At 45.8% G+C, this 22,484-nt stretch overlaps 1 long non-coding RNA gene across 1 annotated transcript; it reads right to left on the reverse strand.

Annotated features, from left to right (window-relative positions):
• Positions 1 to 6,303: 6,303 nt before the first annotated feature.
• On the reverse strand, positions 6,304 to 19,278 carry LOC118169271. The gene is made up of 4 exons (XR_004751995.1): positions 19,008 to 19,278; positions 10,099 to 10,229; positions 9,628 to 9,691; positions 6,304 to 7,937 (listed from the first exon to the last, which is right to left on the reverse strand). It is a non-coding gene; the product is annotated as an uncharacterized LOC118169271 (long non-coding RNA).
• Positions 19,279 to 22,484: the final 3,206 nt, after the last annotated feature.

The raw sequence follows: 22,484 nt of genomic DNA on the forward strand, positions 1-22,484 counted from the left end.
AGGCCACCACCAAGCCCCGCCTGCCCTAGCAGCAGGTGGTTTCACGCCCCTTCTGTGAAACTTTGCTGCAAAGGAGTGTGCTGTGGGCAGACAAAAGAGGCTGATGCACACTGCCCAGACTGAGAATATCAAAGAACAATGGAAAGGTGAGCAAAACATCTCCCAGCTGATGCCAGTGAAAGTCAACCAGACACCTGTCACCCCTGAACACAGGCAGAACAGCAGAACTCTACATTTTATTAAGAAAAATGCATACATTGGTCTGAGGAAGGCAGCAGCACCAGAAGCTTCAGCTCTAACAGCATGAGGCTGGCAAAGATACCAGCTCCCGCAGCAAGAGCCATGCCACCTGCAGGTGCTGGGGCAACAAGCAGGGGTCCCAGCACACAGCAAGAGGCAAGGGAACAGTGCCTCAGCTTCACTCCTCCCCAGGAAAAGGCTCCCTAGGCTTTGAAACAAGTCTTTACCACCCAGCTATCATCTAGAACATGATAGGAGCGTAAAGCGAACTGAATACTTTGCAGTAAACACTTGCTAATCAGTCTTGATAAACAGAAGCATAGTTAATTGGAATTTAATTGCTGTATTAGTCATTTACCAAACATATGTCTTGCATTAATGGTGGCTTTTCCTCTTCCCACAAACCACATTCAGTTTTCTCACAGAAAATAAATTCCTCTAAAATCTCCCGAAGATCCACGATCCTTCATGCGCAGCAGCTCCGTGTCCACAAGAAACGCCGAGCTGTGTGAAACGTGGTACTAATCACAGCGACTGCCAGCAGTCACAGACCTTTATGCAGAGAGGGAATTTTAACTCACTGAAACAAATGACTTACTCATGGAAAAGGAACCCCCCATTTTGCAACCACCGCATTCAAGCAGGCAGACAGCTCCTTTCTGCAAGCCAACAATACAGATAAGTGGCTGCAATTTTCTCAAGTTGCCTTTAAAACACGGGTTTATTTTCAGTTTAGCCAGAAATGACCTCGTGTGACTTTGTTTCTAGCCTCTCCTCCTCAGTCTGCAAATTATTGTTCTGTAATAAGCAGGAGGATCTAATTCATGTTACCAGCACGGTGTAACTGATGTGCTATTTCTTGGAAAGAATCAGGCTGCCAGAGTCCAGGGCTAGAGTCTGAGAGTACTCAGAGTTACATTCATTACACAGCAAGAGCAACTGAGAAAAATAAACACTTCTAGAGCCTATGACTAATCAAAGCTGTAAATTTCAACCACTTCTTAGAGTCATAGCTTAGCAAAATGACACAGGATGTGTTACATATCAGAGGGCAACCTTTAAAGAAGGACTTACACACTGGGGAAAACTTTTAAACAGAACAGGATGAAGTTTGTGCCTTTTTTTTCATGTGGTTCTTATAATTAACCAAAAACTGTCACAGAAAATCATCCTGGAGGTCTGGATTCAATCCAGATTTCTAACACATCCAATCATCTTTTCTGCTGCAGTATCCACAGTGTCAGTTAAATAATTAGAACTGGTGAACAGCTTTTCAGCATTTTTTCCAACCATTCACTTCCCTGTTTACAAGCTTCCTCTGGGTGGATTTTGGGGATTTACCCCTCTTAATTTAATAGAGCCCAACATAATTTCTCCCAAGGGACCAGAGCACCAGGTGACTGCCAAGCTGCTCTTAACACTGGCTACCCAGCACAAGTAATTTAATGCTGAGGCTTTGTGCCTTTTTTTTTTTTTGTGGCACATGGCATGGTTTGTGATTGTGTGACCTTACTTGACTTTAATACATTACCTTCATTTCAGAGTGAAACAAAACCCAAAATTTATTTCCTCACAAAATTAGCATTGGCCACAGGCTCAAAAATCACTCTCCATCAACAACGTAAATCTTCCCATGTGCAAGAACTTGCAGAACAGCAGAAAGGGAAAGCTGCACAAAGGGGCCAGATGGTAATTTAGCCTCTGGTTCAACAAATGGTTTGCAAACAGCTTTCAGTTTCACAACTACCTCTCCATATGAGGATAAAGTACAATGGGTCCTTGAATTATATTTAGGTCCAAATATTTGGCTGTTCAGACCTGGATCTTGGTTTGTTCCATCACAAGGATCCACACAGAGGGAACCTCCACACTGAAACAGTTTGGCTCTGCATGCCAGGCATGGGCTGCCATTCACTGAGGGTCACAGTTGATTCCGCGACATGTCCAAAATTCTCTCAGACATCACTATTAGAAGAACAGCTGGGATGAAAATATGGATCAAGGGAAATGTTGTACACATTTTCTTCTCCGTTTTCTTACTATCACTTCATGGCTTTACTTGCATTCAATCAGTAAGAAAAATGTTAGGAAACATGTAGACACAAGTGTGTTTAGCCATGTCAATATCTGGGAAATGCCTGCTGTGCAACAAATGTGGAAAGAAACAGCCAGTGTCTGCATCTTTTACAGTAAGAGAACAATCTCTTGTCAACTTGATAAACATTTTAAAAGAAAAGATGTAATGGAGCAGCAATATATTCATATTTTAGACTAGTCAATGGTGTACTTGATGTACTGGGTTGTATGAAAAATCTTTAAACAGACTGAAGTTGCATTATATGATAGTTCTTACACCAAACTGCTTACGCTAAGCAGTGACTACCTCCAGCTCTACTTGCAGTGTAATTGTGGAACCACAAGCCTGGAACGGTTAATGTTGGAAAGGACCTCAGCTCAGGAGGTCATCTGGTCCAAAAGGTTCACCTTCTCCACGAGTCAGGTTGTCTCCTGCCTATATCCTGACAAGGCTACGTTGATTATACAGAGCAGTCTGCAAGAGCAGCTAACATACTCACTCATTCTTAGTTTTGTTTTTGATTCACGTTGGCAGTTGTAGATGCAGCCTGCTCTCCAGGTATTCACGTGGAAGTGACTGAGACACGCCAAATTTACCAGCAGCTTCTCATTAGTGGCTCTTCCTTGATTATGACATCTGCTGAGGTTGATGACAATAACAGAAGAAAATGTGAAGTTCAGTCATTTGGAAATGACTTAAGTGGAGGCCGTTCTGCACAGTATGATGTTGAAATGAATGATTGAGGCCAGATTTATAGCTCAAGCAGTCTTGCATCTGTGTTTCATTTGAGAACAACCAATATAAAAAAACACCTTAAAAAAAATCTTAATCATTTCCCAACTGACCAAGACCTCTGGATATTCTGTCAGCAATATAATCTAGACCACAAAATGTTGTTGAAAGGAATTTCCAGAGCAGTTATATGGCTAGTCCAATGAACTTGTACTAGTCAAGGCTGTCAGTATGCCACTTTGGGCTCTACAGAAAAGTCTTCATCCACCGGTCAGTAAAAGTCCCTAAAACTCTCCTGGAGAGGACAAGGAGACCATTCACAGACTTAGATATGAAGAAAGTTTGGAAGCAGCTTATATCTTCCCTTCTTTGATAACTAGTGTCCATTCTGCAGTCTGGCTGCTGTAGTTCCTCCCCCAACACCCTCCACAGCTCAGTATGATTGAAAAGCATGCAGCCATAGGAGAAGAGCCAAGAATTTGGTGGCCAGACTTACTAAATTAAGTTTTTCAGAGTTATGCAAAACTCCTTTCATTTGCATTGATGTTTTCTGAGTGTTGGATACTTGCCAATAAACATCTGGTCCACTGAAGGCTCACAATGAGGACAAACTGAGCTTAAACTGTACTTACAGCTACCTAGGTAGACCCCATACACAGCCCAAAGCAGAAAGCTCAGTCAGAACTACGTAACAATTAACATGCCACATAATTAACAATGGTCCAAGGAGATCAGATTTTTAAAATAGAAGACATCAAGCCAGCCAGCGTAAAACATATGCATACTGATTTTCCACAATAGTTAAGCTCCTAATGAAATGCCCAATCACTTTCACAGGGAGAGTTCAGCCACAATACAAAAATGCACTTATATTTCTGCAATGTTCTCAGAAGGACAGAAAAATAATGTTCCCGAGGATGCAGCTCTCCTGCTTCCACACCATGTAAGGCAAGGCGATAAGACAAAAGTCTTATCCAAGATACGGTAGTTAAGTATGCAGAGCAGAGACATTTCTAAAGAAGTTGAGGAATCCCTGCCAGCAAAGGGAGGTTTTTGTTATTTTTGCATACATTTGAAGTCCATAGTCAGGTCATAAACCAAGATGTTGGTGATTAGCTTCAGAACTCCCATTTGCCAGTATTATAAACCTTTTTGCTAGGAATCATCTTCGTTACCTGCTTGCCAGACCCTCCCACAGGCTCCTTGGGAAACTTGATGAGTTTTGGTGGAAAATTTCTGACAGGATTTTCTGATGGGTTTCTGTACTCCCACAACTGTCCTCCTGCACACTGGCAACATTTAGCATTGCATTTGCAAGAAGCAATTGGAAAAGAGTAGAGATACCTCCCCCTTCTCACCATCTTCCCCACCCCCCTTCTACATGCAGGAAGGTGGAGTACATTGCCTGCAGTGATGGAAACTCGGACTGAGAAAGGGGAGTTCTCTGAGCATATGCCTATTGCTTATAAAATAAATTGTTTACTACAGTAAAGCATGAAGCACATAGTAATATAGAAAACTTTTGCTGTATTTATTTCTAAACAAGAACTCCCTGCTCGGAAGAATTTACCATCTCCATTTGGCACCATGGTCATGCAAAATTCACATTCCCCATGCGCTAAATGCACATCTTAACACGCACTTCATGTGCTGACTTAGCAACAACATGACCTCTGAATTTTCCATGTTGTCTTGGAAAGTAGTATTAACCACATAAAAGTGGAAAACAGTAATCAATTGCAAATAACTCAATGGCATCTTCATCACAAGGCTAAGAGGCTCTTCTTTCTTGAGCATGGAACAAAAAACATTTTAAAGTGAGCTTCCTACATTTCAGAAATCTTGTGAGCTAGTAAAATTTGTGAAGCTCTCGGAGGGTAAGTGGCATGCTCATGCAAAGGCAAATGAGCATTTAAATCACCAGTTGTGGTGGCACATGCTGAATGCCATGTGGCTGAACAAGAAACAGAAGAACTGACTGGGAGCCTGATCTGGTTTTACCAGACTGATTGTTCACAGATTAACACATTCCTGTTGTCCACATGAATCTTTCTGGGACAGGCTCCAAGTCTCAAGAGAAGTTCACATCCATGCCAGTGAGAAGGCTGCCTGATAAGCAAGTGCTTGTGCTCAGAGCTGGTCCTGTGGGGAGCTGAATGCCTCAGCTACAGGCGTCAATATTGCTGAGGTGCAACCCTAAACAGACTAGCACTTCATTTGGTGATCGACAAATGACATCTCAATTATTCAGAACCACTTGTGTTGGAGATAACTCCCAAATTAGGCCACAATCCAGTAAACTGCAGACTTCAAGGTAAATGTAAGGGCATACCCCTAAAGTCAAGAGCTGCTCTGATATACAAGAAATGAGAAGTGCTTTGCTGAATCAGTGGTAATTACAAAGAAAGCAACAGTCTGCAGTAAAGGCCCCAGAAAGGCATCAATTTTTGGCAAGCTATGACTATTAGCAAACAAAAAGCAGTAACATCAAGACAAAGTAATTATCTGTACAGAAAGCTGTAATATGAAACATGTATAGCAATGAATAAAAAACTTTGTGAAACTGTCCATTTCTCACTTAGATGCATGTGAACAAGTTGAAACAAACCAAAGATAAGCCAGGAGTTCTCAACACTGGTGCTAATAGCCTTTGAGAGCCTGGACAACACCTCTCAAAAGATATTTTCATAACAGATGCTCTTTATTTACTTGAACTTCCCCATTGGCAAAGACACTGACCAATTTCTTCTCTGGTTTCAGATTTTCTGGCTACTCCATCTTATTGTAAACATCAGTGAAAAACATATTTATTTAGAAGCACTCCCCTGGGATGACCAATGAAAGTTATTTCTCAAAAACCTGAAGCTTGGGCCAAACTTGAGAAGAATTCTTCGGTGTCAAAGTCCTGTGATTTTTGTCCTACCTCTTCTTCATGTGTAGGATGTTTTGTCCAGAGTAAGTGTTCAGGAAAGGAAATTGGAATTTTGGATTTTGTTTTAAGCCCCACTACTTGATAAAAGAAAGTTTATGGGAGCAGCAGCACAGGGTTAGCCAAGCACCAGGACACTCTGGAGCAAGAAGACGGGAAGGGTTCACATCAGTGCAAGCTGGGGCTCTGGTTCTGCTGGGGACACAATCCTGAGCACTGAACAGGGAGCTCCTGGGCAAAGTGATGCATAAGTTTGGCAGGCAGGTTTTGGTATAGGTTTCTCAAACACTGAAAATTCTGAACTCCTTTCTCTCCTCTGAAAAGAAAAGAAAAAAATCAATAAAAGTTAATGCTCTGGACAGAAAAGCTTTCCCTGGAGCTTTCAAACTGCCTGCAGGGGTGTTTGGTACCAGCCCACTGTGGGAGCCAAGTGCTGCATTCCCAAGCCGCTTGGACAACCCCAAACCTAAACAGTCTGAAGTGGAAGGGGGGAGCTACCCATCCATGCTTGATTCACGACTGTACACAGCCTGCTTTTCATGCACAGGAGGGTGGATAGAAGGCTGGTGGGAGCTGGAGTGTCCCACACAGTAATGTTTCCCTCAGATGTAAGCATGCTTTATTTCACACCACAAGCTCCAACAGCAGCAGCATCTGCCTGCTTCTTTGATTAGCAAATCAGCAAATCAAGAGTCCAAAGTCTTCCTGCTGAGCTGAAAGCCAGTTGTTAATAGCCAGGCTTTGGGCATTTCCAGATGGCATGACATGAGCTGGAGAAAGCTGATTACCAAGTAGTTGCAAATAGTTTATCAGGGAAATTATTTCCATCAACTGGCAAAATGGCAGTTTTCCATCAGGCTCCACAAGTTCTTCACAGAAAGATAATATCCATCATTGTAGGCTTGCCATTTCTTACAAAAATTACTCTTGATCACTATCCCTGTGCTCACCCATGTACTCACAGCAGCCCAGCTGAAGAGGAAAGCTGCTCAGAGGGGCCATCATGCACAGAGCACCAGTTGTATCTCCCATGTGCTCAGCATCCTCCCCATATGCCTCATGACAGTATTTATACCCATCCCCACTTGAGCTATACTGAACAAAAGCCAAACCAACCATAACATAGAAGCTTACAGTGTAGCTAGCATTAAAATACAGTTCATGGATTATTGCTCCACAAGATCCCAGCCTCAGTCAGCACTCAGGAAGGACAGGACTCATTTAACAGCTTCTCACTGTTTTCTTTCAAACTCCCTTGCTCAGCATGGGCTCCTCAGCTTTGCTGTCTGCACAGTGCTCTTACTTTCACCTCCCTTCACGTATCCTGCTCACCACTGTTCAGTCTCAGTGCCCCACAAACACTAAATTTAACATGCTCCTGTGAGGGTAGGGCAGAATTACCCCAATTTACAGACAAGACCGCTAAAGGACAAGAGTTGCCATGCTGAGAAATCAAAGCCCAGTTTCTTCCACCTAGCTTTAGGTACCAACCTGATGTGAGGTCATCATAGCTCACTCACACTTCCCCCAGATGAGCACTAATGACAAATGTCTACCTACCTGCCCATCAGTCCTGTGCCATCTTGAGCATGTTTTGGGACATGGATACAGTCTTTACACCATATTCCTATGATTTGACGAGCATAATTCATGCTGACCATAACAGCAACTCCCGAACTGCTCTGCAGCACTGCACATCCCCTCCAGACAGCCCCAAACCACCACAAGACTCTTTTCATCCACTCAACACACAAGTTGACAGTGATTAAGCGGCCTCACATGCAACCAATTACCCAACTTCTCAGGCAAGTCCCCAAGACTCCACACTTGTCTCCATAACACATTTTGATCATGATGGATAACCCATCTTTGGCACTGGCAAATCCCTCCTGGGACAGGTAACTTTCCTAGAGAGGTACAGGCTGTTTGTGCAGCTTTCAGACATGTATAAAGCAGAATCTGTGAGAGAAAGAAGGCCCAGAGCAGGTAAAACTGGATGAATCTGACCAAAAGTGAACACAGACAGATAGGAAGAAAGAGCTCCTAGACCAAGGAGTAGTCCAGGCAAGACTGACAGATTTCCCATTATTCGAGGCCATTAACAGTAGTTTGGACAGTTCAGGAAGGAATAATTGACTTGAGTTTTTGCATGCATCATGCCAAATGACTACTGCTTCAGCTCTACTACACCACAGAATTGGCTCGCTGCTATAGCATTCCTATGTGCTGTATTTTACAGATACCATTTCAGCTACAGAAGCTGCTCTTTTTTAACACTCATCTTAGTCTTGCTCATTAGGTGGGAAGCATTACCTTACTCACACCTGACTGCCAAATCAGCCAGGCCCCATCCACTCCCTGCTGACATGGCCTGCAGCCATTAGTATTACAAAACACTGCTGCGCCCCCTGTCCTGGGCAGAACATCAAGGTACAGAGAGCAAATGCAAGTGATCCCCCACAGAAATCCCACTATATTCTTTGCCAAAAAGTTCACTGAGCCTTTTGGTGCAAGTTGCCTTTTATTTCAAAAGAAGGCATCAGAACCACAGGAGGCAAGAGGGAACATGTTAAACCTAGCAGCACATTTATGCCCTTGTGCTCCTGGAATTTGATCAGGAGCATAGCTAAACATGGAGCTGGCACTTACTGTCCCACAGGAAGCTTTAGCAAGGGAGAGAGCACTGGAGCTGATGGAAATCAGGTACTTTTCTTATTACACGGTTGAAACATGGCCAGGACAAAAGCTAGTGCTGGAGCCAGGAAGCCCCCATGTTCCTGCCACCCAGCATCAGGGTGTCTGCACGTGCCCTCTGTTCTAGTGACACTGCAGGCTAGAAGGACCATGCTCTTTCCCCAGACAACTTCTTCCTGCCATAAGATCTCAAGGAAATTTTCCCATCAGCCTTGGGTTTTGCTTTTATTTCATGGGAATGTTCTGGACAGTCAGCTGAAGTGAAGAACCAACTCCCCTGAAACCAGCCACAACCTCCCTGACCCATGTAAAACCCAGGTGTACATCTCCTTCCATAGCAGCTCTGGAGAAGCATCCAGGAGGAGCCACCACCAGCGGAGATGAGAGGCAGTCATTCCTCTCAGCCTGCTCTGTATCACTTGCAAGCAGATTGTTCCAATATGTTGTGTTGGTTTTATGAGACAGAAGCGTCCATTGGGACATAAGGTGTAATTATAGAGCAATTTCAATTAAGAGTCAAACTATGGTCCAATAAGGTAAAAAGGTCAGTGCTGTATCTAGTAATGCAGCTGGATGGTGGTTTTGCACTTGGCTACAAAACGAAGGGAAATCCTAACTGGGGCCAAATATATCCCTGTCTTCAGTCATGATTTTCTGCCAAGCATCAATCCCAGAGCACATTCTGAAAGGATATTTGCCCAGATTTACAGTTTAAAAAATGCCTTGTACTATTCTTTTTTTTAGCAGGTTCAGGCTGCAACTTCAACTCTTTCCAGTGAGCTTTTTTCTCCTTCCCAGGCTTTGATTACAAAATAACTAACATGAACAGATTCTGTTCATGGTGAGAGTCTCAGCTGTCAAGTATTAGATTATAGCAGAAAAACATCAAAAAAGCTAGCGTGCTGTCCTGGTGTCTTTTAAACAAAGTTCAGGAACAAACTCAGAAAACACTCACCGGTTTATCAACAGTGGGAAATTATCTCAGAGCACCTCCTAGGGGAAGGAGGGTGAGAAAACATCTGGAAGGGATAAAGCACTAACTAGGACAACAAATAGCATGGCATTCAAAAGGGAATCTTAAGACAGCAATTTTTGAGCTCTAAAATTCCCTAGAAAATTCCATACACTCAAGCTCTTCCCAGTGCTTTGGAGAAATTAACATAAAAAAATCAATATAATGGGCCAAAGCGACAAGTATACAGAGACAGAGGCTGAATAGGAGATCAGCTAAAAAAAGCCAGAAGGAAAGGGGAGGCCAGAAAAACTCAGATGGGGGCTGGGACAGGGGCTGTGGATTAGCCCTGGCAGTGGAGTTGCTTATAGGGGGTCTCACGAGTGGTTTAGGACATTTACAAAGCACTACATCTTTCCCAGAATTCAAAGAAATATCAGGCAACAGGACGTTTTTCCTTCAAGTGGATCTTACCCTGGAAGTAAGTGTTTCCAAGAACTGGAAATACCTGGAAATCTCATGTTTGCTTCTGCATAGTCATAGATATGCAAAGGATTACAGATTTAATGAAATCCTCAGCTTCTCACACAGGGCCTGCAAAAAGGCTGCAGGTACTTCATGAACATTGCTAATCTCAAATGCTGGAGACAGCAGCAAGCTTTCTGTCCCAGCCCCCTCCTGCCTCTGCCACCAGCTGGGATACTATCTATCCTCTTAAGTTTTTGGCAAGTTCAAGAAGGGAATCTGGTTTTAAGACTGACATCCAAAGGGTCAGGCACTTCTTTGCTCATGTCAGCCAACCACACCATGTCATCCAGTTTTAAGTGGAAATAGTTTTTTAGGTCTTATAACCGTACAAGACGGCATCCAGGGGTGCAGCATCTGTGTAGGTAACTCCAGAAATAGATGATGCAGCCTGTGGAAGCAAAGACTGGGTCACAGCAGTGAATTTTGCATTAGATTATAATAGCTGGGCCTTTCCAAATGGGCAGACTTCTGAAACAGTGCTCATCTGATGTCTGCTAAAAAAAGATTACCTTGGACTAGGTGAACAGAAACACAGCACAGAGCTATGCCAAGGAGATCTGGACAGAGAAAATGGCTCTGAAAAATGACATGAAAAGCAGAATTCAAGGCTCTGAATTTACCGCCCCTAGTCCACAGTGGAAATTGAATGAACCCTGAAGAACAAAATAAGAGATCCAGCATGTTATTACCTAAACGGTAACAGACCAAAGTAGGCATATGGCCACGCTGTCTGTGTCTCAGGTAGAACCAAAAGAAATGTATTTCTGCTGAGAAAAATTGATTCTGTGCTCCTTCTGGCATGGACAACATTTTCACCCCATTTAACACTAAAATATTAAATTGATGAGCTCAAAGCTGCCTATTGTCCAGAATTAACTTGCTTCCAAGAAAACTTTGACAAAGTAGTGTTTCTATAACAGATTGTAGATGTCTTATTTATCCTGACTTTCCAGAAAGTTGCCAAGGATGTTTCAATCTGAGCAGAAATTAACTAACTTGAACTTGCTCATAGGAGCTCTCTGAATCGCTATTGACTTCTGAGACAGACTTACACTATGGAAAAAGGAATTCCTGGGAGAAGAGCTGTCTGATAATGGACACTAACAGTGCCCCCTAAATATACTCATGCGCAATTGAAACAAATGCAGCAGCAGGCTCATTTTGTTAAGGTGCTTAGAAGACATTAAATCCCTGGGCAATCCCATCATAGTAGAAAAGGGCATCTTAAACTCCTGATGAGTTCACTTCTGCAAGCAATATCCTTTATAAGCACCGGCAGTACACTGACAGGATACTTTGATGCAAAAGCAAGCACTGATTGCTTGAGCCTCATGCCAACAGGAAACCTTGTCAGCATCAGCACTGAGACAGAAACCTCCAGCAGCAGTGCAGGAACAATACGGTCCAGCTCTCAGTTATGATGCTGGAGCCGGAAACATGGACAGAATAAAATATAAAATCTGGGAGTGCCTGATGGCCTGCAGCTGCACAAATCCTGAGAAAACTGCCTTGTTTCAAAGGTGCTGTGCAAGAGGACTAGCCACTTGAGCTCTGCTTCTGATGATCCCCAAGCCAAAAGGAAGAGAAGGTGATCCTTAGGGATTCTGAGTAAAAATGAAGGCAGCAGCTTTACACACTAGCAACTTGAATTAAACAGCTTAGGAAAGTGTTGGCTAGCAATTCACAGCCTTCTGCACCTGACAGTGCAAGAATCCAATTGGTTTGGATATCTTGCCACTTCCAGTTTGATGTGACATGGGAAACAGCTTCTCCTTGTCCTGACTGCTATTTGAACCCAGCATTTAAATCTCAAAGGAAGATGCTTCCTTAAAGATGCTAGTTTCCTAACACAAGGCACATACCAAACAACACCCAGGGCTCTAGCTAATTAACCTTTTATCTCTTAAGCTCTGTGCCCTGTTGCTGGAATCACACCATGAAAACACCACTCTTGCTCCTGCACCTGGTTTTCCATCCTTCCCTGTGATCCTAGTTAGTGCCTTTGGCTGAGAGTCTCAGTTCCCCTCTCCAGACCAGCCCCGTGCACTCAGCTTCCCCCCAGCCCAAGAGCCAGATGTGGAGCTCAGCCTCAGGACCACTTTGCTTTTCAGTCTGAAGGGTTGCATCAGCAACTACCAACTATTATACTTCAAAATGATTTGACTTGCATACATGTGATCACCTGAGAGGTGCTCATGCTGCTGGCAAAAACAGACAGCAGCGAGCCTAAAGCTTGCCCTATGGATACAGCCAAGGAGGCAGGACAATTCTCAGCAGGAATGCCTCCAAATCACACTGAACACAAGGATCGGCCCAGGAAGCCAAGCTGCTATACACAAACCATAAACTGTCTGTCAACACCCAGAACTGATCCTGCTCAACTCTCTAAATAACCCAGACCTACGCTGTTCTGGTGAATCTCCAGAGTTCTGGCAGCATTTCTTGGACTGCCCATCTCCAGCTGGGAATACTGAGACCTATACTGAGACCTATATTCTGCTTACACACATTTCAAAAGCAGAAGCTGGAGAGACAAGCATCACCCATTTCTAAAGCCTTACCTGCATGGATGTACCCACAAGGTTTGAGGACAAGCAGCAGTTCATTGCTCTCTCTGCCCAGGTAAGAAGTCTGCTGAGCATGTAGGAAGCTTGTGGCTCCCAACAACCTCCTCAAATGCCAGGTGCAGGTGGAGCAGTACAGCACACTGTCTGGGACCTGTGAGTAAATGAAAAAATGCAGGAAAACCTAGCACCCGCATCAAGGAATTAGGGAACAATTGCATTTTACATCATTTAAATTGAAGTCCTTACAACTCCTACCTGAAACACTTTGGAAAATATAGCCAAGGATGGCAGCCATGGACATGTTTTCCTGCTCCTATACAGAAAAACTGGTTTAATACAGTCCCGTGCACATCAGTTGCATACAGTTAAACAGGCTCAGCTTAGGGCTGTTAGGGAATCTGTTCACACAACTAGGGGTGCGTGTCATGGATTTGGGTTATATCTCATTTGCACAGCTCTCATCTGGGCTTCAGAGCTCTTTAAATATTATTCATAAAATAAAAGTTTCATGAAAGACAGCAGAGCAGAAGCTCTAAGAGTAGAAAAAGACAGCAATATGTTCACTGCTTCCAGTCTTGTTACAAACCGTGGTAGATGGCAAAGTTTCCAAATTCCCCTAAAATGCTGGAGTGCTGCAGGGATAACATGATGGATTTCAACTCAAGACACTAAAGAACTATCCAAGAAAACAAAGCCTTTGATTTACACTCCAGTAAATCTTCCTCTGGATTTATCTGCCCAGCTCTGAGATAACACGTAGATATTTCTTACACAGCCTAACATAAACAAATCTTCCACATGCAGTGAATAGAGGGGCAGCACGGAAAGCAGTTTGGGAGCATGTACTTTCCAGTGAACGGAAAAACACTTTGTCATTCACTCCGGGTTTGGCTTTCAGAAGTGCTGCCAGGGCACTGAGTGCTTGATATGCTCAGTCTGCTACCAAGAGCTGCATTTCAGCGCAGAGCTGCCTGCATCGCTGGGCGCTGCCCAGAAGAGAGGTCTGGTCAATGTCCCCTCACCCACTTCTGCTCTCCCCCAGCTGAACACAACAGAGCAGTGTGAGGGCTCTGGGCTGATGATGAAGCCAACCAGCACTCAGGCCAGTACATAAACCAGTATTACTGATCCCCAGGGGGATACTAGCCCAGGAAGGCAGACTGGCAGTTTTTCAGCAGTAAGTGAAACAAGCCTTCACAACTGAGCATCACACATCTGCCATCAGCTGCTCCGTGTTTCATTGAGGTTTCACAGGACAACGCTGCAACATCATGGACTAAGTTGGGATGGGTTCTCATTGAGCTGCACAAGCCTTACAGATAACATGCCTTTGTTCCCTAATTTTGCAAGTAGTGAGCCTAACCTGAGCAGTAATGAGCTCCCTGCCAGTCCTGGCTGGACCCAGCTCCTCCTGGCTCTCTCAGGCCCTGCCACCAGGCCACTCACCAGGGCTGGCTTTGAGCACAGCCCAGACCCTGCCTTGCCAGCTGTGAACACACAGGTGCTGAGCTGGGTGAGGGAAGAGATCCCAGCCCCACAGTTGTCTGCTTCACAATTCCTGCTGTGTCTGTTAGTTTTTTTCCAACTGCAATGTTTTAGGAACAGCTGAGCACTGGGGTCCCCCTTTTCCTGGAACAGAAAACCAAGCAACCCAGCTAGCACACAGCTGCTCCTTCATTTAGGAGGACAGTGTTTTGCATTTTGAGCTACTCCTCAAAAGCATGAGGAGGAAAAGCACTTGGATGACAATTGCCATAACAAAAGACACTTGGAAATAAAAGCAGAACACTCTGCATGCATCCTAGATGCTATTCCTGCAGCTGGGGTCTTCTGGATTTCTACTCCAGATGCTTTCTTCATGCAAGAAAACTACCTACTTCAGTCTGCTTGGAACATCTCAGGCACCACCTTCCTAAAGGCACAGGAATATTGTTGGAATAGCCAAATTAAGCCCAAGTAGCAATATGGGTTCTTCAAGCAATTTCTGCCCAGCAGTCACCCCGCAGACTCCTACCACCAAGTGCTGTGTGCAGACTCCTACATGCCAAGTGCTGTGTGCATGTTGCGCTGTAAGCGGTTAGAGATCACGGCTGGCGAGTGACAGCCTAACAGTGTTTGGCACTGACATATCTCAATATCTTTTCTCACGTGGCTGCACTGAACTGCCTCACAGAAGCTTGAAGCAATAGTTTATACCCACGTAGAAACTGCCACAGAACCATGCTGGCCATCCCAGGGCCATGTGGAAAGCTAAAGGAACCAGGTGAAAGCTCATTCCAGTTATTTTACACCACTGCCCTTCACCTACGCACTGGGAACAGACCAGGGGGATGGAGTGGAAGAAGCCATAGGACCAGACCATCCCCAGCACACCAGCTCCCACTACCACCACCAACCAACTGCTTAACAGAGACCCTGGATCTGGGGAGTTCTCGGACAAGCACAGCACTAAGAACATGCCTACATTTACATGTCCCAGGCGGCCACATTTCCTGTACTACGAGCCACGCAAGGGGAAGTTAGCTTTCTTCCTTCATCAATGCCTGGCTCTGCTCCAGAGGCTTTGGTTTTCTGTCCCTGCAGGCACTTCCTTGGGGAAACTGTTTCCTCACAGTCCATCTTCCTCTCATGCCCAGCCTGTGGGCGAGCAGGGGTTAGAGGGACCCCTCTCACAGCCCAGCCTGGACCCAGACCCACTGCAGTGCTCACTCATTTACACACTGCACCCCAAAGTTGCACTGGGGCTTCGCAGCAGCTTGCAGATGCAGGAAATCAGACTCCCCTCCTCCCAGACAGCGTGGCTGACACCTCCACCCCAATCCCTGACATTTAGCCAAAAGGCTTGTAGGGGAGAAGTTGGAATCCTCTCTCATCACACCCTCCCAGTATACAAAGTTTGTGTGAGAGCAGCAAAATTAACTAATTACCACACAGAGAACTCATTGGGAAATACAGCCACAACCATCCTTTCAGTGGAAATGCACTTCGAACAAGCCTGTGATGATCAGCTCTCAGCCTGAAAGCTAGTGTCACTGCAGGAGTCAGAGCTAGATTGACTAGCTGCAGCAACAGGGTCACCCCACAGGGTACAAATCACCCAATCTGAGCACAGAAGCAGGCCACAGCCCAGAGCAAACGGGATGTGTAGGAATGGCCACATCCCCCCAGGCCTGCCACAGGGGCTTAGGAAAGTGTAAGGAATGGGTCACAGGGAAAAAAAAAAAAGCTCATGCAGCACAGGGAGATGTGTCCGCACTGCCTGCTGGGCTGGCAATGCCAGCAGGTAAGGCAGGCCCACTGCACACAGAGCTCAGGACAAAGCAGCAGGTGGGTGGGCTGGAGCTGTGCAGCAGGACAGCCTGTAGGACACATTGCAGATCCGCTGTACAGAAAGGCTGAATTACACACTGCTCCCAGGATCCAGGTGACAAAGCTAAAACCTGCCCCTCTGGCAGCAGTGAGACCTTGGCAAGGAGCAGCTCAGAGCTTCAGGGGAGATACTGTTATGGAATAAGCCCCTTAACTGATCCAACCACTACTGAGAAAGCAAATGAGCAGAACAGCATTTCTACAAGCCTACTTCGCTAAATTTAGGGGATCATTACACAATACAGCTGATGAATAAATAGCAAGCAATATATTTTGTCAAATGAAACATTTACATCTTTAAAAGATATTCCTGAAGTATAGATTTGCTTCCAAACTGTTACAGGAAAGAAAGGACTTTCATTTCCATAACCTTCCTTATGCACCTACCCCCCATCCCAACAGCTGTACAGCTTCAGTTCTGCCTAATACCTCTCCAGATTTATTGGATGCCCTGCTACAAGCCTGATTGTTCCCTGTTGCAATTTGGCCATGGATGAAGAACGTGGGAGGGACCTATAATATTTTTTATGACTATTGTATGACCTTCTGTTAGCTCAACCAGATTAGTGTCAGGACTCTCCCCTGGGAGCAGGGCACACATCCCTTGAAAGAGATGCTCATGGAGAGACAGAGAGGTCAAAGCAACAGTGGGGCCTGAACACCAGTAGAAGTTTTAATTATGAATTATGAATGAGGCTAATATACATTGCTATTTTGGGAGCTGATAATTTAATAGGCAAGTAAGAAACAGAAGGATCTCCTCAAAAGATATGGCACTTCCCCCTCAGCCTGTTAAGGGTTGTGAAGTCCTGGATCAGAACCAGTGATTTGTGATGCCTGCTTTATCAAGGCCACAGAGCACCAAAAAAAAAACAACCACAACTTGTCTCCATTTCTGTCTCTCCTCATGCCAATGGAGAAAATATCCCCCCCCGATCCGTCTCAGCAGCAAAGATTAAGTCACTTAAAAGATACAATTTTCCTTCACTTCATTTACATTTTGGAAGCTAATGTTGGGTGGCTTCTGACTAGAACAGGATAGCACAGCATTCTCATGTAGTGTTACCTTGTTAAAGCTGGGAGTTTTTCAAGGTGCCATGAATCTGAAGTAAGTTTAACTTTTAAACAAAGTTATTCCATCATGTTGAGAGCTCAAATTCATTAAAAGAATTTCACCTTCTCCAAGACCTCCCTTTTCTGCCAGGCTTTCTGAATAGTTTAAAATTTTATTTGAATTTTGCACTGGAGTTTAAAATCAAGTTTTTAAAATCAAGTTTTATCATAGGTTATGAGAGATTCACAATCCTAGCACAACTAATTTCATAACTGGTAACTGAAAGTGCTGCCACACCAACCCATGAAGGTGTTAAGCCTTGAAAAGAGTGGCAGTAAGCAAAATTTGTATCTGCCCACACTGCTTAGATGCAGCCTTTGCAGACCATCAAAACAGTACCCTAAGCCCCAACTCCTCCAGGGGCTCAGAATACCCCAGTGTGTAGGGAAAATCCCCTCACAGGAGAGCAGAGACACTGCAGGGTGCTGGGGCCTCATTTGCATCTGGGGGGATCGTCTCCTCTCCTCACCAACCCAGTAGCCCAGCCCAGGCACCCCTGCAAGCACCGCAGGTGAGCTGGCAGCCCCATGGAAAGGCTGCCTGAACCTGAAAACCCTGCTCATGTCCCTCTCTTTTTTCCAGCAAAGCATAAAACAGACCAGGGAGTCCTACATCGCCATGTTTGGGGGAAAAGCGCTTTTTGTTCTCTTCATAATTAAAGCTCTCTTCATCAGAGGGCACAGGGCAATTCGCCTCCTCAGCGTGGGGGTTGCTAGCACTCAGCTAATGGGAACAGGCTGCTGGCTAACGGGTGGTCTGCCAGCCCTGGTTGTTTGCTTAGGGAGCAATCCCAGCCAGGGCAGGTAAGCAGCACACTGACCTTGCTGCTCAGAGAGCTAAACTCACGAACTGCACAGATCAGCAGCTACACAAGGCATGCTGGGGACGAGGCTGCTGAGAATTCAGCACAGCCCTCACCGCCATGGGACAGCCTGGGACAGGGGATTTGACATCAGGCCTATGAAAACCCCATTTGCTCTGTCGTAATAGCTGAAGGAATGAGATGCACTGAACCTGGCATTCCTACTAAACATTTTAGTGGAAGGAAAAGTCTTTCAGTGGGGGCGAAAGATATTTGTGAGCACAGACAGGCTCCAGCAGGCCTTTCAGGAGAAACATTACTGGAGCTGCAGCCAGGGACATGCCACTGGAGAAGCTGACAGGAACAGATGCACTTCACTCCCCACATATGCATAGGAACAAGGTGTTTTATCAACTTGTTTTCATTCCACTTCAACAGCAGAACCAAGTCTCAAAGGCTTGGACTCTGGCAAAACAGGACAAGCAGCAGACCCAGCTAGCCAGCAGCTGTGATATAAGGCTAGTACCAGTACCAAAGATCATCATTTTGCTTTGCCTTGAGGATTAACAGATATCAGCTGGAAGTTTCTTGTTTTCTGCCCTGTCTTTGCACCAGACCTCACTCCCCACAGTACAGACACAAAGCAGGAGCAACTCAGCTGAAGCCCATAAACCTGAAGCCTCAATTTACTTTTAATCAAGGCTTAAATCTGACTGGAAAGCACAGAAACACCCAAACATCTCACCCAAAGCACCTTGCTAGCACATGGGAAAGATGACCAAGAAGGACTGCATGCCCAGAGATGCTGCAGCAGCAAGGCTGACTTTACTGCAGAGGGGAACACCAAGTGGCATCGGCTCCCAGTAGGATCTCTCACCCACTGCAGCCTGCCCATGAACCAGGCCCCCAGCTACTAGTTGAGCCAGGCACAGTGTGGGCTCCTGCATGCTGTACCAGGTGCTATGACACTAGGGTAGCACTTTTCTCTGGACCAGACACTCACCTTCAGAGCCAGCCATCTCCAGGTCCTGCTCGCAAGGCGCTCTTTAGGTGTAGGGGAAAAAAAGAGACTCTTGAGGTGGGCAGTTTGATGGGAACTTCCAGCAGCAAAAAGGAGGCAACACAGCCATTGTGGGCATGCACCCATACCTCCAAACCCAGGTATCAAGCGACAGCAGCAATAGGAAGGCTGGACTCATCCCCTCACATCTCAAAGCCCACTTTCCAAAGAGTGGCTATGTGCAGTTTGGAGGTACTGCCTCCATACAAACAAATCCCAGGCATCTCCCAGCAAACCTCACCTACCCCCGACATTGATATTTAAGCATCCTGTCGTGCTCCCATAGGCCACCACAACCAGTCAAGCCCACCCTGCACCTGGCTCTCCCAGGTGGAGCCTATCTTGGCCTCTAAAATCCCAAACACCATTCCCCCAGGTGCAGTCTGGGAGGCATGAAAAAGGCTGGGGAAGAAACAAATACATGCATGTTATCTAGCAGATGAGAGATGGTATCTATTTGTGGCCCCAGATCATAGCTTTGAGTATTGGGACAATCCCCAAACAACAAAATTTCTGGAGGGCATGACAGCAAGCTGTGCTTGGGCAAGCTGAGGCAGTGCACAGTACAAAATAAAGTTTGTGATCAGATACAAATACGTTGTGCTCAGGCACGTGGTCTGTTTGCATAACCGTGTGCCTGAAAGGTTGCTTTTTTCTTAACTGCAACAATCTGTCAAAAGCTTTGTACCACAAATAAAGTTATTACTTTGTCCTTTGAATTAATAAGAATGCTTCTCCTTCCTGAACAGTTGCCATCCAGAAAGAAGGCAACACACGCTGTTTTGTAACATTCCCCATACAACCAGCAGCAGAGGGGAGGCAGTCCAAGCAAAGAGCTTGTTAACAATCCGCAGGCTGAAAGTCATTCATCTTTATTTAAAAAAAAAAAAAAAAAAAAAAAAAAGATGATTAGAAAAGCATGAGGTGAAGTTGGAGAAAGATGTAAGAAAACTTCATAGATCTTTATTCTGTTTTTCACTCCAGTTTTGGCTCTAAGATATGCTATGAGTTGCAGCACAAGCCCAACTGGACCACATTCACAGAAGATCCTCTGCTGCTGCCTGGCCATCTGCCACCAGATCTTAGCTGCAAATTTCTGTAAAATGAATATTATTTTCAACACATACTGTGACCATTTTTACCCAAACATTTCCGGTGAGGAAGACAAAGGAGAAAATGAGACAAGTTACTTCCTACTTGGCACCAGAACCTGGTCAGAAGCCATTCCTCAAAATCAACCCTGCTGCCCAGGGGCAGGCCAGACCTTTGCCATTCTGCCATCCACAGGCAGCACGGTGCCAGCGAGGGGGAGGACAACCAGCAGTCACACCGTGCCCATGGCAGGCTAGTGAGCAACAACCCCATCTGATGTTTCATTTGTAATAAGTATTTCCAATCGAAAGCAAACACTGCCTCACAGCGTGTTTCTAGCAAACGAAAGAAGACAAATGCATACCAGACACGGGGGTGTGGGAGGAAAAGGAATGTACAGTCTGCTCCCAACTGTCATCGCATCTTTCGCTCGGGCGGCTTCCCATTCTCAGGGGGTTTGTACTGAGGGAGAGGCAGCAAATCTCCTGGGGACTCATACAAGGAGAGCGTCTGCATCGAGAAACCTCAGGCCTGGCACTGGGCAGGCCTATGTGGTAGCCAAAGCCAAGAAAATTGGTGTAAGGCTGTGCCTGCTTAAACAGAAGACACATGTAGGACTGTATCAGGTAAAGGTATTTGTGTCATCTCAGAGCTCCTCAGTACCCTGCAATACTCAGTACCCCCACCCAGGGACACTGCGACAAACCTCTTTTAAGCCTGTACACTCAAACCCCTTTGAGACAACACAGTAAAAGAGGTGATGGGTCCTGCTGTGCTTGGTTGCTTTGCAGCCTTTTGAAGGCAGTGCCAAGTAAACTGAAGACCCAGAATAAATCGTACCAAACAGGAACGTTTACATAAATAACCTCAGCTACACAGCTTGCAAGTCCTCATCCATTTCTTCATCTCTGTAGCCAAAAAACATGTGTTTTGTGTTGCCTCACATAAATCTCTCTGGTTATTTATCTGCGCAAACTCTTCTATAAATTGCTCGCTGGGCCCCAAAATGCAGCAAGCAGGCTGTTTGATGTGTGTCTCAAGCACCAGGTGAGCCAATTGCTGCTGCGTACACCTTGTTTGCTCCCACGCAGGGAGAAGTTACCGGTCCCCTTTGCCAGAAAAGAGGGCAAAAAGTCAAATGGTTTTGATGGATGGATAAACGTCTGTGGGCTGAACCTCCTGCGCTGAGCTTGTTTACACTGAGACTTACTAGTACTCCCTCCTCCCGCTGGCTGATAAAACACTCCTTCTCCATCTATCTTTATGAAATACACCTCAGACCTAGAGACTGCACATGAATATTTGATGTCTTTGTGAGCTCCTTTTCCACTACTGCATTTCCCCTGGTGCAATTCCTCTCTGTACAGGAACAAGCAGAGCATCAGCCCTGTTCTGTGGTGCCGAGGCTGGCTATCGGCCCTGTTACAGACCCGCTCTGCAGAGGTGGATTTCACTCAGCATCGCAGCACAGCCTTTAGCATTTACCCTGCGTCCTGTGAGCAAATCATGTTCACTTAGGTTACAACTTAGCTGAGTAACTTTCCTGACTGGAGTTACCACCAGGACGTGCTGACTCCCTGGCAGGCATCCCAAATTCATTCGCTGCCCTCAGCTGAGCTGCTCAGGCATCGCTCCGTGCCCCAGCTTCCCTGTGTAGAACGGAGATGTGTCGGTGCAATAACAAAACCAGGAACATTTCTTCATGTCGGCACAGTGTTCCTGCTGGCAATGCCACCGGGTGTCACACACAGCACACCGTGTGTGTCACGCTCCCCCAGGGCTCCTGCAGGGCTGCCAGGCGTACTGCCTCCCCGGGGGACAGCTCGTCTTAGAGATGTTTCTGCAGGGGGAGCCAGAGGGATGGAGGAGTCGGAAAAAGGGAGATGGGACCTGAGCTTGGCCAGTGGTTCCCTGGAGGTGGGATCCAGCCATCCTCCACGGCTTGTGGCACTGCCCCAGGGTGGCGCCAGGCGGGTCGCTTTGTCAGGCCAGCAGGGGTGATCCTGAGGGGAAGCAAGCCAGAAACCTTCTCTGATTCTCAGCAGGGAGAAATATTTGAAGATACAGCACCAAAACCCCAGAGGCACAGCCCACGGTGCCCCCAGGCTCCCTGACAGAAGCTCGGCTTGCTGCAGAGCTCTCGCAGCATCGCAGTTTCATGACTCAAGGTGCCTGCCGATGGCACAGACGCTGCACGGTGGCCTTGGTCACAGAACAGCTGTGGTGGCCGTGCCACTGCTAAATTTCTAAAGTGAAGTGTGGGGTGGGAGAGATGAAGGTAGGGACTAACATTGCTATGAAACCCTGACATAAAAACCTCTAGTTCAA

The sequence above is a fragment of the Oxyura jamaicensis genome, chromosome 6 (genome assembly GCF_011077185.1).
Source record: "Oxyura jamaicensis isolate SHBP4307 breed ruddy duck chromosome 6, BPBGC_Ojam_1.0, whole genome shotgun sequence".
NCBI classification, from domain to species: Eukaryota; Metazoa; Chordata; class Aves; order Anseriformes; family Anatidae; genus Oxyura; species Oxyura jamaicensis.